Source organism: Seriola dumerili, unplaced genomic scaffold, assembly GCF_002260705.1.
Source record: "Seriola dumerili isolate Sdu_G_001 unplaced genomic scaffold, Sdu_1.0 BDQW01000003.1, whole genome shotgun sequence".
NCBI lineage: Eukaryota > Metazoa > Chordata > Actinopteri > Carangiformes > Carangidae > Seriola > Seriola dumerili.
Window position 1 is genome coordinate 2,591,214 of NW_019174258.1, and position 12,983 is coordinate 2,604,196.

Sequence of the window (12,983 nt, forward strand, 5' to 3'; positions counted from 1 at the left end):
TTTATGTTTTTCTGGGCAAGAAAGACACTTTTCAGTCTTGATTGATACAGACAAAACTTGGATTCACATTGTCAGTGAGTTTAGCACTGTTAGACTTGTGATATTGTATTTATTCCATCCATCTACTTTATTCTCTTGAACATTCCAACTCACAGTGTTTAGTAAAAAATGTGACATTTTAACTTTCATTCTTTTCAAGTATCTTACTTTCTACGTCAGATCAGATTTGTTAAAAAAAAATAATGCAAACGTAGATGTGAATTTATCCAAGCTACAGCAATCTTTATGTGAGCCACTTTAAAGTGCTCTTTTAATTTATGAATATGATGACTTTACAGCAATGGGTTACTATTATGGAACTGTAATACTATCCTGTCAATAATCTTGGCAGGATACAGTTTCTGTAAATTAGGTCCAAAGTTGAAATGTTGCCTTTTATTATTCTAATTGGGGGAAATGAAGATAGACATTTATAGCATTGAAAGGAACAAGCAGTGGTTACCATGACTTTATAGCTTAACAGCTAGTTTTGTTTTATGTTAAAGACACTTAATAGGTTTACAATGAAAAGCAAATTGGTATGTAACTTTGAGGAATATTTGATATAAAGCTTGTGTGACAGTGTAGACAGAATGCACAAAAAATAATAAGGAAATACAAGCAAATAACATTTTTTTTATTTTGACCACAACATTTTCAAGAGATTAACTGTTAAAAAGATTGAAACAACACTGAAATTCTGTTAAACTGTTGACTACAAATATTTCAGTAATATAGAATTTCCAAAGGGAAAAACAATATTATACAATATACATATTGTATAATACAACATAGATAGATAGATAGAATCTAAGTTTTTATTTTCTTGTTAAGAGGGGTCTGTCTGATTTTGAATTGTGGATTTAGTGCAGATAACAGTTACAGGTACAGCAGAATGTTTTCAAAATTGCTGTGTATAAAAATAGATGTTCTAAAGTCTACTCAGACACAAGAAATTGAACATATTTTACATATTTCATACATGATTACTGTGTACTGAGAAGAAATCATAGTTTTATCATAGACTGAGTCTCCTTTGGCTCTATCCAAGAAATGGTTTAGGAAGGAAGGAGGTTATATGTCGTTTGTACACACACCGGCAGTAAATCAATACAGCCAAAGATTTAAGATATTGTTCTTATCTCCCTTTTATCACATCCTTATCAAAATATGAGCTCCTACAGCCTCATGGTTGATCAATGAACATTCCTACTGCTACTGAAACAAACACAAGGGCATCTATCTGTGCTCTGTCCGTTCTTATCTAAACAAGTAATCACATGGTCATCATCCATTATTTCATCAGTGATCAAAATCAAATGCTTTCTTTAACTCTGCTTCACCTCAACCACTGGATCGTAAAGATGTTCCAAAATAATTATTTAAGCAAGGGACCATGTGACTAAACACAACTCCTATGTGCTGATAAAATATGCAGGACCACAGTGGAGCATACATGAGTGTATGCATGACTGGACCCGATGACACTGTTCTACCAAGAGGCTATCAGTGTCTTATCTAAAACTGTGTAAAGCTGGTGCCAAACATGAGTTACTGGTAAATGATCAACCACAGGGATATGACAGTATGGTTAACCTTGTAAACTCCCAAGGAAAAAAGGGTACACAATAATATTTTATGAATGTATTCTTAGTACTTAGTAGGGACTATAAACACATGCATAATGGTATTAAATGTACATGCAACAACAGTACTTGTCAAATAAAATAAATTCTAATTGGTTTGAAATGTTTCTTCTGGACTGTGGCCAAATTAATGTTATGGTTAATATTAGAGGAAAAACTGACTGCAACTCTGCTGAGACAGCATAAAAATGGAATCAGAGGTAAAAGATGAAACAAATGAGCTATATAGCTACATAGCTAACATTACCTAGACAACATTAGCTTAATTCACTGGTGGCCAAAATGTTATATAACGTTCACAACACACAGCATCATAACATAGCGAACATTTAAATAAATGTCAATGTTAGTATGGCTTAACCAACACTTAAGTATGTTACGTTAAGTAAGTGTAACTTACAGTAACATTGGTTAATTTAACCTGGAGTTCGGCAAACAGAGCTAAATGGTTGTCACGGAGATGGGAGTTCAAATTGCCTCTCATTTTCCTGTTGTTCTTTGTTTTGGAATCCAGAGTATTTCCACACATCTGAGGGGGTGTAGAACAGTCATTATTACTACTCACTCATGGTTGTTGTATAGAGAGAACAGAAATTGCACAAATATCTGTGATTCAGTGAGTGATTTTTTCCACACAATTCATCATAATATATTTTCATATATTTATAGAGTTTCCTATGATAAGAGACAGAATAATTACTTTTGAGAAAGCATATCCTGTAGTTTTTTTTTCTGCCACATGATACATGTTTGTACAAATATAACTACAAGAGCTCCAAAGTCATGTTAAATATGAAACAATAAGTGTGTGTGCATGGTGCATGTGTATGTGTGTGTGTGTGTGTGTGTGTGTGTATGTGTGTGTGTGTGTGTGTGTGTATGTGTGTGTGTGTGTGTGTGTGTATGTGTGTGTGTGTGTGTGTGTGTATGTGTGTGTGTGTGTGTGTGTGTATGTGTGTGTGTGTGTGTGTGTGTATGTGTGTGTGTGTGTGTGTGTGTATGTGTGTGTGTGTGTGTGTGTGTATGTGTGTGTGTGTGTGTGTGTGTATGTGTGTGTGTGTGTGTGTGTGTATGTGTGTGTGTGTGTCTGTGTGTGGCAGTAAGGGTGGTAGACAGCTTGCACAGACCCAACAGCATATCACCTCGTCTGTCAATCAAGCCACAGGGGAGGTGAAGGGTAAGGAGGAGACAGGCACGCTGGCTAATCATTTTGTAATCAGGCGTCAAAACAAAACAAAAAAATGTTTATCTGATCAGTGCAGGCGGCTGCCAGAGTTGACATGGATGTTTTTTCCTCCTGTGTCATCATGTCAGGGCTAATGGACAGTGGTAAGGAGGGGAGTTAATTACTTTTGACGATGCTCCCCGCTAATTTCCCATTTATATGGAGCCCCTTTTCTCCTCTGCCATCACGTCCAGGCAGGGAAACTGCTTTGCTGCTGTTTGCGTCAGAGCCATCAGAGTATCTACACCATCTTTGTGTATATCAAAACATTATGGACACCATTGTTTCCTTCTCCTTCCTTAATTGTTTTTTTACATGTTCAAAGTGAGGTGAAGGAGGCAGCCTTGATTTACATCAGGGGACAAATAGAACCATTTTAACAAACACACTCATGATTAAACACATAAAATGGAAATGCATTCCTTCTTCTTGGTGTTGTCCTGGTCTTTTGGACCTGTTCCAGGTTAGGCTGCTGACTTTCTCTTGTTGTAGGTCTTCACCATGTTTAAGTTGAATTTTATTTGATTGTTAGATGTTTTTTGTGGCCCAGTTGCTCTTAGCCAACCGAGCTCTTGTCATTTTGTCTCAAATACAGAAGCCATCAGGATATAAATAAAAAGAAAGACTTGAAAATCAAATATATAAGATATATTATATATTATAAAAGATATATGAAATATAAGTAATCAAATATATGGTCATTTTGGTAAGCAATTATTAGCTCGACACCTCCATGTAACTTTTAGTTGCTCACTAGTCTGAGAACAAAGTCTCTCTTGCTGTTCTTTTTGTCACACACACACACACACACACACACACACACACACACACACACACACACACACACACACACACACACACACACACACACACAAATACACAGGGTTACAAAGTTCCTCAAAAAGCAAAAGTTGGTCACAACACACTATTTTCAGCAATAGAATGCTACCAAGGGTGACCAGGACAGTAACACTGGCCTTCAGTTGTGACACCAGCTGTCTCACACCTAAGAAAAGCTCTTTGATTGGCAGACAGGCATTGGAGAGGTTGCTGCTCTGAAGAGAGGAGGACTTTATTTCACTGTGTGAGTGACACTTTGTCATCTGGGACACAGTCACAACCTCTGTCACTTTTCTTTGCTTCAGCTGGACTCATGTTGACATCACATCTTGAAAGGTCCATGCCACCAATTTCCATTTCATCTAATCCACAACTGTTTCTTACGGCGGCCCCTTGCTTTCCCAGTTCTTATTACTTAGTTCCTACCCTGACCTTTATAAACGCCCCATCTTACCCATATGAAAGTGGGATGGTATAGGGTCAATTATACATGAGAAACTTTTTGTATAAAAGTGCTACATGTATGCAGTTTAAATATGATTAATTTGTAAATAAATGATTGTATGTGTATTCCACATATTTCTAAAACTACAGTTATTATACCAACACCAAGTAGAGTTTAAGGGAAATTCTGATATTATCCACAACAAATTTCCCTCAACTTAAATCTGTGCCTATGACAGCAACCTCTGAGAAGCAAAGACCCCTCCTTAAACCCTTTTACATTATTATATGTTATCCTAATGGTAGCAGTCAGCATACTTAATACTAGTATTGGGCCTGATAAACGATGGGCCTCCTGGCTGATATATGTGGAAGGGCCAAAAGTGAAGAGGGACATTTTATACTTGGCCATCAATCTGACTGGGATCAGTGGGCACTAGTGGAGACGGAGGTAATTCATTTTAAAAGGGGCTCAGTGGGCTACGAGGGGCCCTAAGGGGTGGTGATGGGTCCTCACCCTATGATTGAGATCCTGAAAGTGGAGCTGTTTTATGGGCTTCTTAATTTAGAGAGGCAGGCACTGCCATAGATGCCTTGTCAGTGAAGGAAAGGGGCAAAGGGGCAAATGGGTCTGACCTCTAAGAGGGACATTAATTAACCACAAGTTGAACAATTTCAGCTCTCTGTGCATGTGCATGCGCATGTGTGCATATCTTCAGAAAAATAAGGAGTGAAAGATGCATCCCATATACATAATAGGACTTTCCTAAACAAAAGGAAATAATCTGTTATGGACTGAGGAACTGTGAGCTGTGTAGGTGTATTCAGAGTCTTAAATGATTTATATTGGTCATCTATCTTTGATTGAATGGGAAGTGGTGACATCCATATACCTTGTAGGTCATAGATATAAATGATGATACACAGACAAGCATGACCCCAGTGTCTCCTCACAGTCCATATGGGGAATAATAATCAATCTTTCTGCCACAGACCCTCTGGAAAAGTAGCTGTTGTTGAAGTTAACAGCACTACCTTGTTGCTCCAAACAGTGGGTCTATGCAGGGTTGATTCTTTCAGCAATGGCTCTTAGAAATCAAGAGATTGATGAGCATTTAAGCATGACACCAGTCAATCAGAAAGACAAATCCTCTGTGTCACTCTGTGCTGCGTGCTATTCTGTGGGAGACAGGCATTCTCCCTGCATGCAAACAATGTCCCCATTTTGTCAGGGACACAATAACAGCCCTGGCAGACCCCATTTGCATCACTGTGTGAACAACAAATGTAATTGATCACAATATTGATTATTGTATTTTGGAGAAAAGAGATGTCCCCAGAGAGCAGTTGAGGCAGTTGATCAATCAGATCCTTAAATTTATCTTCTTTGACCTTTCTGAAGATATCTAAAATTTCTTTAAGTAAGAATGAGTAAGCATAATGAAATGTCACCTGGTCCTGGCTCCCGGGGAAAGATACATATGCTGAGGAAATAAAAATATTGGATGAGGATTCTGTGGTGATAACTGCAATACCTCTTGTCATCATACATATCACAACTTTGATCTTATCATACAAGTCTTAAATCAACAAGGTAATGGGTTACCAATAAACAGTTTGCAATGTGTAATATAATTGATCTCTACAACCATGTAGTATTGTAATCAAGAACATGACTGCACTCACTGTGATCACGTAAAGATCAAGACCAAAGGTAGATAGTTGGAAGGAGTAAAAGATAAGACCAAGTCCACATTCATCCTAAAATTTGAAGTCTGATGGGATTGTGCTGTAAACTCATTCTTTACTAGTGTATGACCACTCCTTATCTGATGAGTTCATTGATTTATTCAAGAATCTATGGAGGTTCGTGGATAAGTTAAACCAGGAAATGGATGTATGAATAGATGGATGGATGGATGGATGGATGGATGGATGGATGGATGGATGGATGGATGGATGGATGGATGGATGGATGGATGGATGAATGGATGGATGGGGGTGTTTTCTGCGGGCTGTCTCCAATATTTTCCTGGAAAACAGGAAGTATGTCACATTCATCCACTTAAGTCAAGATGAATCGTCCACTGGTCTGAAGTTATGAGTTGAAGATATTACACTTGTCATCTAAGAGGCTTCTCTGGTTCTGCCACCAGTCAGCAGAACAAATGATGCAGTCGCACCACTTGTTTGAGCCAGCCAGCACTCAGAGTTACTCTCTAATTGAGGATGTACATCACACTGCAACAGTTGCATATTATTAACACACAAAACAAGGGCCAATTGATCATTAGTACATCAATATGTAGTTTGCATAAAATTATTTCCTTTAAATAGTCTGTGTTTGAGGTGACACAGGGTTGGCTCATCAATAATGTAAATGAGCCATTAGGGCATTAAGGGGCTGTCTGTGGGAATGACAGACCACCAGGCGTCAGTGAGTTAATATCCAATGCAGCACTCCCTGCCACACAGGCCAATGGCTTGGCCAATTAAACACACAAATTACACATACCTAAAGCCTGGCCTTTTTTATTCATTTTAAATTAAAACATGCTTTTTAGATAGTTATATTAATTTACAGGAGACAAAGTGTATATAAAGCGTGACACTGATTCATGGAACGTCTTTAGTGCTTTGATTTCAATTTACCAATTTTCAATATCTTGAATTCTTGCAATTCGCCCACAGCAGACTGTTACCTGTGACACAGGTACAAATAAAAAGCGATTAGAGATGATTACAAATGCGATATACTCCTGAGGAGAATTCCCAATGAGGCAGTCAGAGCTCATCTCAGACCGTGCCCTTTGCCTCAATCCATAAGTGCTCCTGGCTGCCACCTGCAACCTTGAGACTCCCCCTTTTCTCCTCTGTCTCCCTCCGCTCCTCTCCATGTCTGCCAATAATAAGGAGCCAGATGAAGTGGCAGTGGGAGGAAATGTTTACCATGAAATTAGATGTGTCATCTCGAGAATCTGTGATGCAAGCCACAGAGAGGGATATCAATGTAATCCATCACACCATTGATTCTTGGAGGATAAAGGATTCAAATTCACAGCATAAAGGTTATTTAGACAAGAAAAGTCTGTCATTCTGCAGCAAGTTGCTATTTTTAAACAATGGTACAGTATACTATGACTATTCACAGTACAATATGGTAACGCCAACCATAAATGTACTTTCTTTTGAACTTTTTAAAGCTGTCAGACTACAAACACTTCAGAAGTGTTCATTCAGTTTCAGTGCATAAATTGTTGAACCTCTCTCTCTCTCTCTCTCTCTCTCTCTCTCTCTCTCTCTCTCTTTCTCTCTCTCTCTCTCTCTCGGGCATACTCTTAAATGCAAGGACAGGCTTTTTTGCAATCTAGCAAAGGACATGGCTGAAGTATGGCTACCTCTGTTGGTGTTGGTATCAAAGGAAACAGGCTATTTGTTTCCATCACACGCTGCCAGTACAGCTGCCTGTAGCCTTGCCCACTTGTGTGTAGGGTGGAAATTCACTTAGGGTGTTTAAATTCAGTTTGGACATTGACCAGTAAATTTGTATTGGAATTACATCCAATATTAATCTGTGGACAATAAAAACTAACGTGTCATATACACCTACGCGTCAGTCTATATCAGTCCATGTCAGAGTCATTGTGTAAATCAAGCCTATATTTGGGGTGTTAGGATGATGAGGTACAGTAATAGCTAAAATAATAGGATCATATGTCTCAGTATGACTGGGCCATATCTTTACCTGCCATGCCACTCAGTGCCCATGCTCTGCCATCATCTCTGAATGCTAGCACACGGGGGGGCTCGTTAGCCTACTATTACAGATGTGACAAGCACACCATAATAGCCCAATTATCCCAAAATGCCAAATTTCACTCCAAAGGAAAAGGAGTGTGTAGTGATTAATGGTGAACACTTAAGGGGAAGAGTTAGACAACGCTGTTGGATAGGAGAAAATATGTATCAGGCTGCCACCACTACAGATGCTTCCTCCCCCCTGACAACTGCAATTCATTTGAGATGCTATTAACATGCATAATTATGCTAATCAAGCAGTAATTAAGTGCCAATTCATCAGAGACCATTTTTTGTCTGTAATTTCATCAAGCATGGCTGCTGGGGTTTGTTTTTTCGTGCATATTTCTTTATACAATATTTCTCAAATGAGGTACTCTCATTTCATCTAACAGCCCCTTTGCTGTAAGCTTGTGAAGTTTGTAAACAGGATGTGTCAGAGATCCATTCTTAGATTCATCAACCTGTCCCCTTCATAAGTCAATTTTTAACCAGCTGCTCAGGCCAGACTTTCAGCTTGTCTATTACTTTGGTTTATATCCAAATACATTCAGAATGAAGGACATTCCCATCAGCCTCTGCTGTATTTTGTGTTAATGCTAATCAACAAATGTTTGCATCCTAACACGCTAAACTAAAATGACTGTGGTTAACAAAATTCTTATTAAACATCATAGTGAGCATGTTAGCATGCTGATGTGAGCAACCCAAACTCACTGTGCCTACACTCAATACAGCCTCACAGATCTGCTAGCACAACTGCAGACGCTTAGTTTTGTCATTTTCATGCACCATGTTTTGAAAAAGGAAATCTTTTTGCACATATTTGACACCTTAGAAGATGACTGCAAGGGCCTGGGTGCAAGCAGCATTTGCACTTGAGATATTTCATCATTGCTCACTTTCACCAGCTTCAGTGATCTGTTCTAAATACTTCTTATGATGCTATTATAACTATTATAATGTTGTATACATATCTTGCTTTGGATAACCAACGCAAAAGTATCTTTTTGCAAGCTGTTTTTAATTGATTTTTGAAAACAATGGGAGCCAATTACTCCTAGTGGGTGTGGTAAACCTGCTTTGGAAGAGATACTACAACTGGAGTATAGTGTGTTTAAATACAGGCATACATCATATCACTGGATTTTACTAAACAACACTTCGAGAGTGATTCCCAAATTATCTGATAATTTTGTATATTATGATTATTTTGTTATCACACAACAAAAATCTCTAGAATTATTTTCTGTATCTCTGCCCTTCTATGATGCGCAATGCTACCATGCCTTCTGAGGCAGTGTGGCACATATGAAATGTTATTTGCAATGGCATTCCTCTGTCCAGTTTGACCCTGGGAGTCGGACAGGTGTTCTCATTGGACATGAAAGCCTCTGGTGATGCATGTCAGTCTTGATCACCCATGATGATGGCCTGAGGTAAACTGCTTCCATTCCTCTGACATGGGAACTCTTTTGAGTTTCAGCACTTTTATGATAGTTTTGGCAGCCACAACAACCATTCAGACATTGAGGCGGACAGCTGTAACTACCTTTTTATCAGCCCATTGCACTTATGTATTCCAGATCCTTTTCCATGGCTATGATAGAATTTGTCATTTTGCTCTCTCTGCCTGTCCGTGTGTTTGTCTCAGATCACTTACAAAAAAACGTATCCTAGCAGTGTCACTTGACCTTTAAGACTGACCTTTGTGTTTGGCGTCAGTGTTTCCAGGTTGTGGAATCCTGATATAGTAATGTTTTGAGTAATGTTTAATGAAGAACTCTTAAAGTTGAATTTGATTTTTTTGAGACTGTCCTCCCAAGAACAACGACAGCATGAGTAGCAAGTTCTCCAAAATAACATGTGCTTGCCGTAGTAATCATGACGGAAGCAAAGGGGAATAACAACACTGGAGGCTGCAGTTTGTTCCCCGTTTTCAAATGACAGTCAACGTTTTTTTAAAAGCATGATTACGATCCTCCTTTGTGCTGAAATCTTAAATGCATAATTTTCACATAACGTAACAGATTCATCTTCTAACACTGATTCGTAAGAGTTTTGGAAAGTACAGAAAAATAATGCCATCCAGCCAATAGTGGCATCAGAGCAGAAAATGCTTCAATGTATTATTTCAGAGGGCATGCATGGACAAATTATGTATTCTGTTGTTTAGTGTGGAGGACTTGTTGGATTTATATGTAAGTGTATTCAGTAAGACTTGTTTCCAGTTGCTCACATTTAGGGCAAATTTTTAACACATTCAATTTTATAAAAGAGTGTCTCATCTGTATCAACAAATGCCCAAATGCAATGTTGATTAAATGATAAAGAGTGGTGACATCATTCTCAGTCTTTAGTGGGTGGCTCTTTAGGTGTCTCTATAATTGTCTTATCTCGTAGTGACTGATTTGTCTCCTGTCTCTCAATGAAGTGACCACATTTTTCAGGCAATGAAATATACAGAACAGAAGCTAAGCATGACATGGAGGGAGTTGCCTTGGTTACCAATAAAAAGCTCCTTTGGCGCCAAGGGGGCTGATCATAACCAAGCTCTTCTACTTCAGCTCCCCAAATCACATCCCATCATGCTTGTTTTGGACCGCCACTGTCACGGTTTCTTTGTGGTGAGTTCAGATCATCTGCAGACAATTCAAGGAGATTTATAGCGGCTGAATTTGGGAGTAAATATTATAAAATGGCATTTATGCCAAATGAGGCTGTTACATGGTATGCACTCAGCATGGAAAGTAAACAGAGAGAAACAGCCTGGTTGATGGTGGCTGGCTGTACAGGATGAGATGGGCTCTGAGGTTTGATGGGGCAGAAGAAGGCTCATGCAGACGGCTGGCTGCTCCTTTTGACGGCGTGTCAGGGTTGGCTTGCAAGCTGCTCTGCCGCATCTGGGTGATGCAGTCATCATTGTGGCAGGCCTGTCAGAACACACTGGTGTGCTGGAGACAGATACAGTTTTAGTGGCTGGATGGGGAGTATGTAACACATGCACCACCCTAACATCGAATATGTTCCCCAAACTGGCAAGCTGGTGGCAAGTTAATGACAGGAACGACCAGTGACATCATATAAAAACATGATTACGCTCCACGAAAGACATCTGAGTGAGTCCATAGATCAAACAGACAGGGTGATGACTTAAAGCTCTAACACACTTGGTAACAGAATACAAGTCTGCCTCTATAGTTTTAACGGAAATTTTCACAACCATAAGCGCTACAGAATAAACACACACACACACACACACACACACACACACACACACACACACACACACACACACACACACACACACACACAGAGGGAAGATGAGACAGAGAGAAGGAGAGAAAAGAGAGAAGGCATTGCCAAGAGGGGGTTTACGTTGCATCACCAGCGCAGTGTTTTTATTTGTGATGTATTCAAATGAATTGACAGTCACAGTGGGAGAATAATGTGTAATCATTAGCAAAGGGTTTGCAAATTATTTATGTAATGTAAACCGTGATAATTTACTTCCACTTTTTTTCTTATACTGCCATTAACAAGTAACTTTGAAACCAATAAATGTCACAATTGCTTTCACTTAATTAAAACAATAGATATCATATTGCAAGGTAAGATGTCAGTCATACCACAGACTCCTGCACATAGCAATTTACTGCTTAAGTGTTATGAGAGAGGGTGACACAAATAATAGCTATTAAACTGTCAGCTAGTGGAGGCTGGATCACATTACTGAAATTAGCTAAGATGCACTATTATAAACAATGCCATCCTCTCTTAACACATGCATGCATACACACAAATAAACCCACCCAAATGCACAGACACAACAGAATGGAGAACAGATAATAAAATAGAAAGAAATCTGGCTACATTCCTGATGTGAAAGTTGTACAGCCATATTAAAGCTACTTTATTTTTCACAATGCTACAATGTGTGTCTGACTGTGTTTTTGAGATTGATCATTTGTATTCTGACTATTCAGGTGTTTAACATTGCATCTAATATCATTTGATTTTATTTCTAATCCTGGACTGTCCATCACCCTTCTGGCCAATGCACAAACTCCAAAACTCTCATTTGGAACCACATCAGATTGAGCCCAGTATTTGATTAATGATGTGACATCCTCTCATGTCCTTTGTGCTGGCATGATACCCATGTTCCAATCTGTCTGGCTTAAAGTGTAATTACAAATGTAGCAATGCAGTCCAACATGCCACACTTTTTTATAGCGAACTAAGGGCCAACGCAGTTCCGTCAAACAGCAAGCTTACCCCTGAGTGACAAACACAAACAGTACAAAGAAGGGAAATTAAATAATCATGCAAAATGCATGAAAGGCAAACAAGCTTTTTCCTATTTAAACACTCTGTGGTGCACTTCATGGAGTCAACTGTGAAGGTTCATCACTGACAGTCTTTATGGCACATGACACATCCAAAGGCAACACTGACACCTGCTGGTCTTGAGGACTATGGAAGTCTGAAACTGCCAAAATCATAAATAAATAAATAAATAATTCAGTAAATAAATTAATATGCCATTAAATGCACCAAAAAAATACAGGCATTTTTTAAGTAATAAAATATGACATAAACTGATATCTCTGTTTTAATTTGCTCTTGTATTTTTTTTTTTTACTTTTGCATTAATTCCCCTATTTATTTATTTTACCATTTAAATTTTTCAATTTAATTATTTATTATTTATGTATCTATCCATTTATGATTTTCCCTTTGCAGCCCCCTCCCCCTCCCACTATTTATTTCCCCCAAAGGTATTTTTTTCTGTATTTTCTTTTTACATTTCTTTATGCATGAAGCAATGTCAGGCAGTCACCCAGCCGCCCTGGCTTCCCGACTAATCGGGAGCTGCGGAGAAGGGACATTACGCTTCCTATTCACTGAGCCTCATCTCCATTATGGCAAATAAACTGCATTTACTACATGTACCTGTATCAGTAAAGGAGGCTGAGGAATAACTAAAC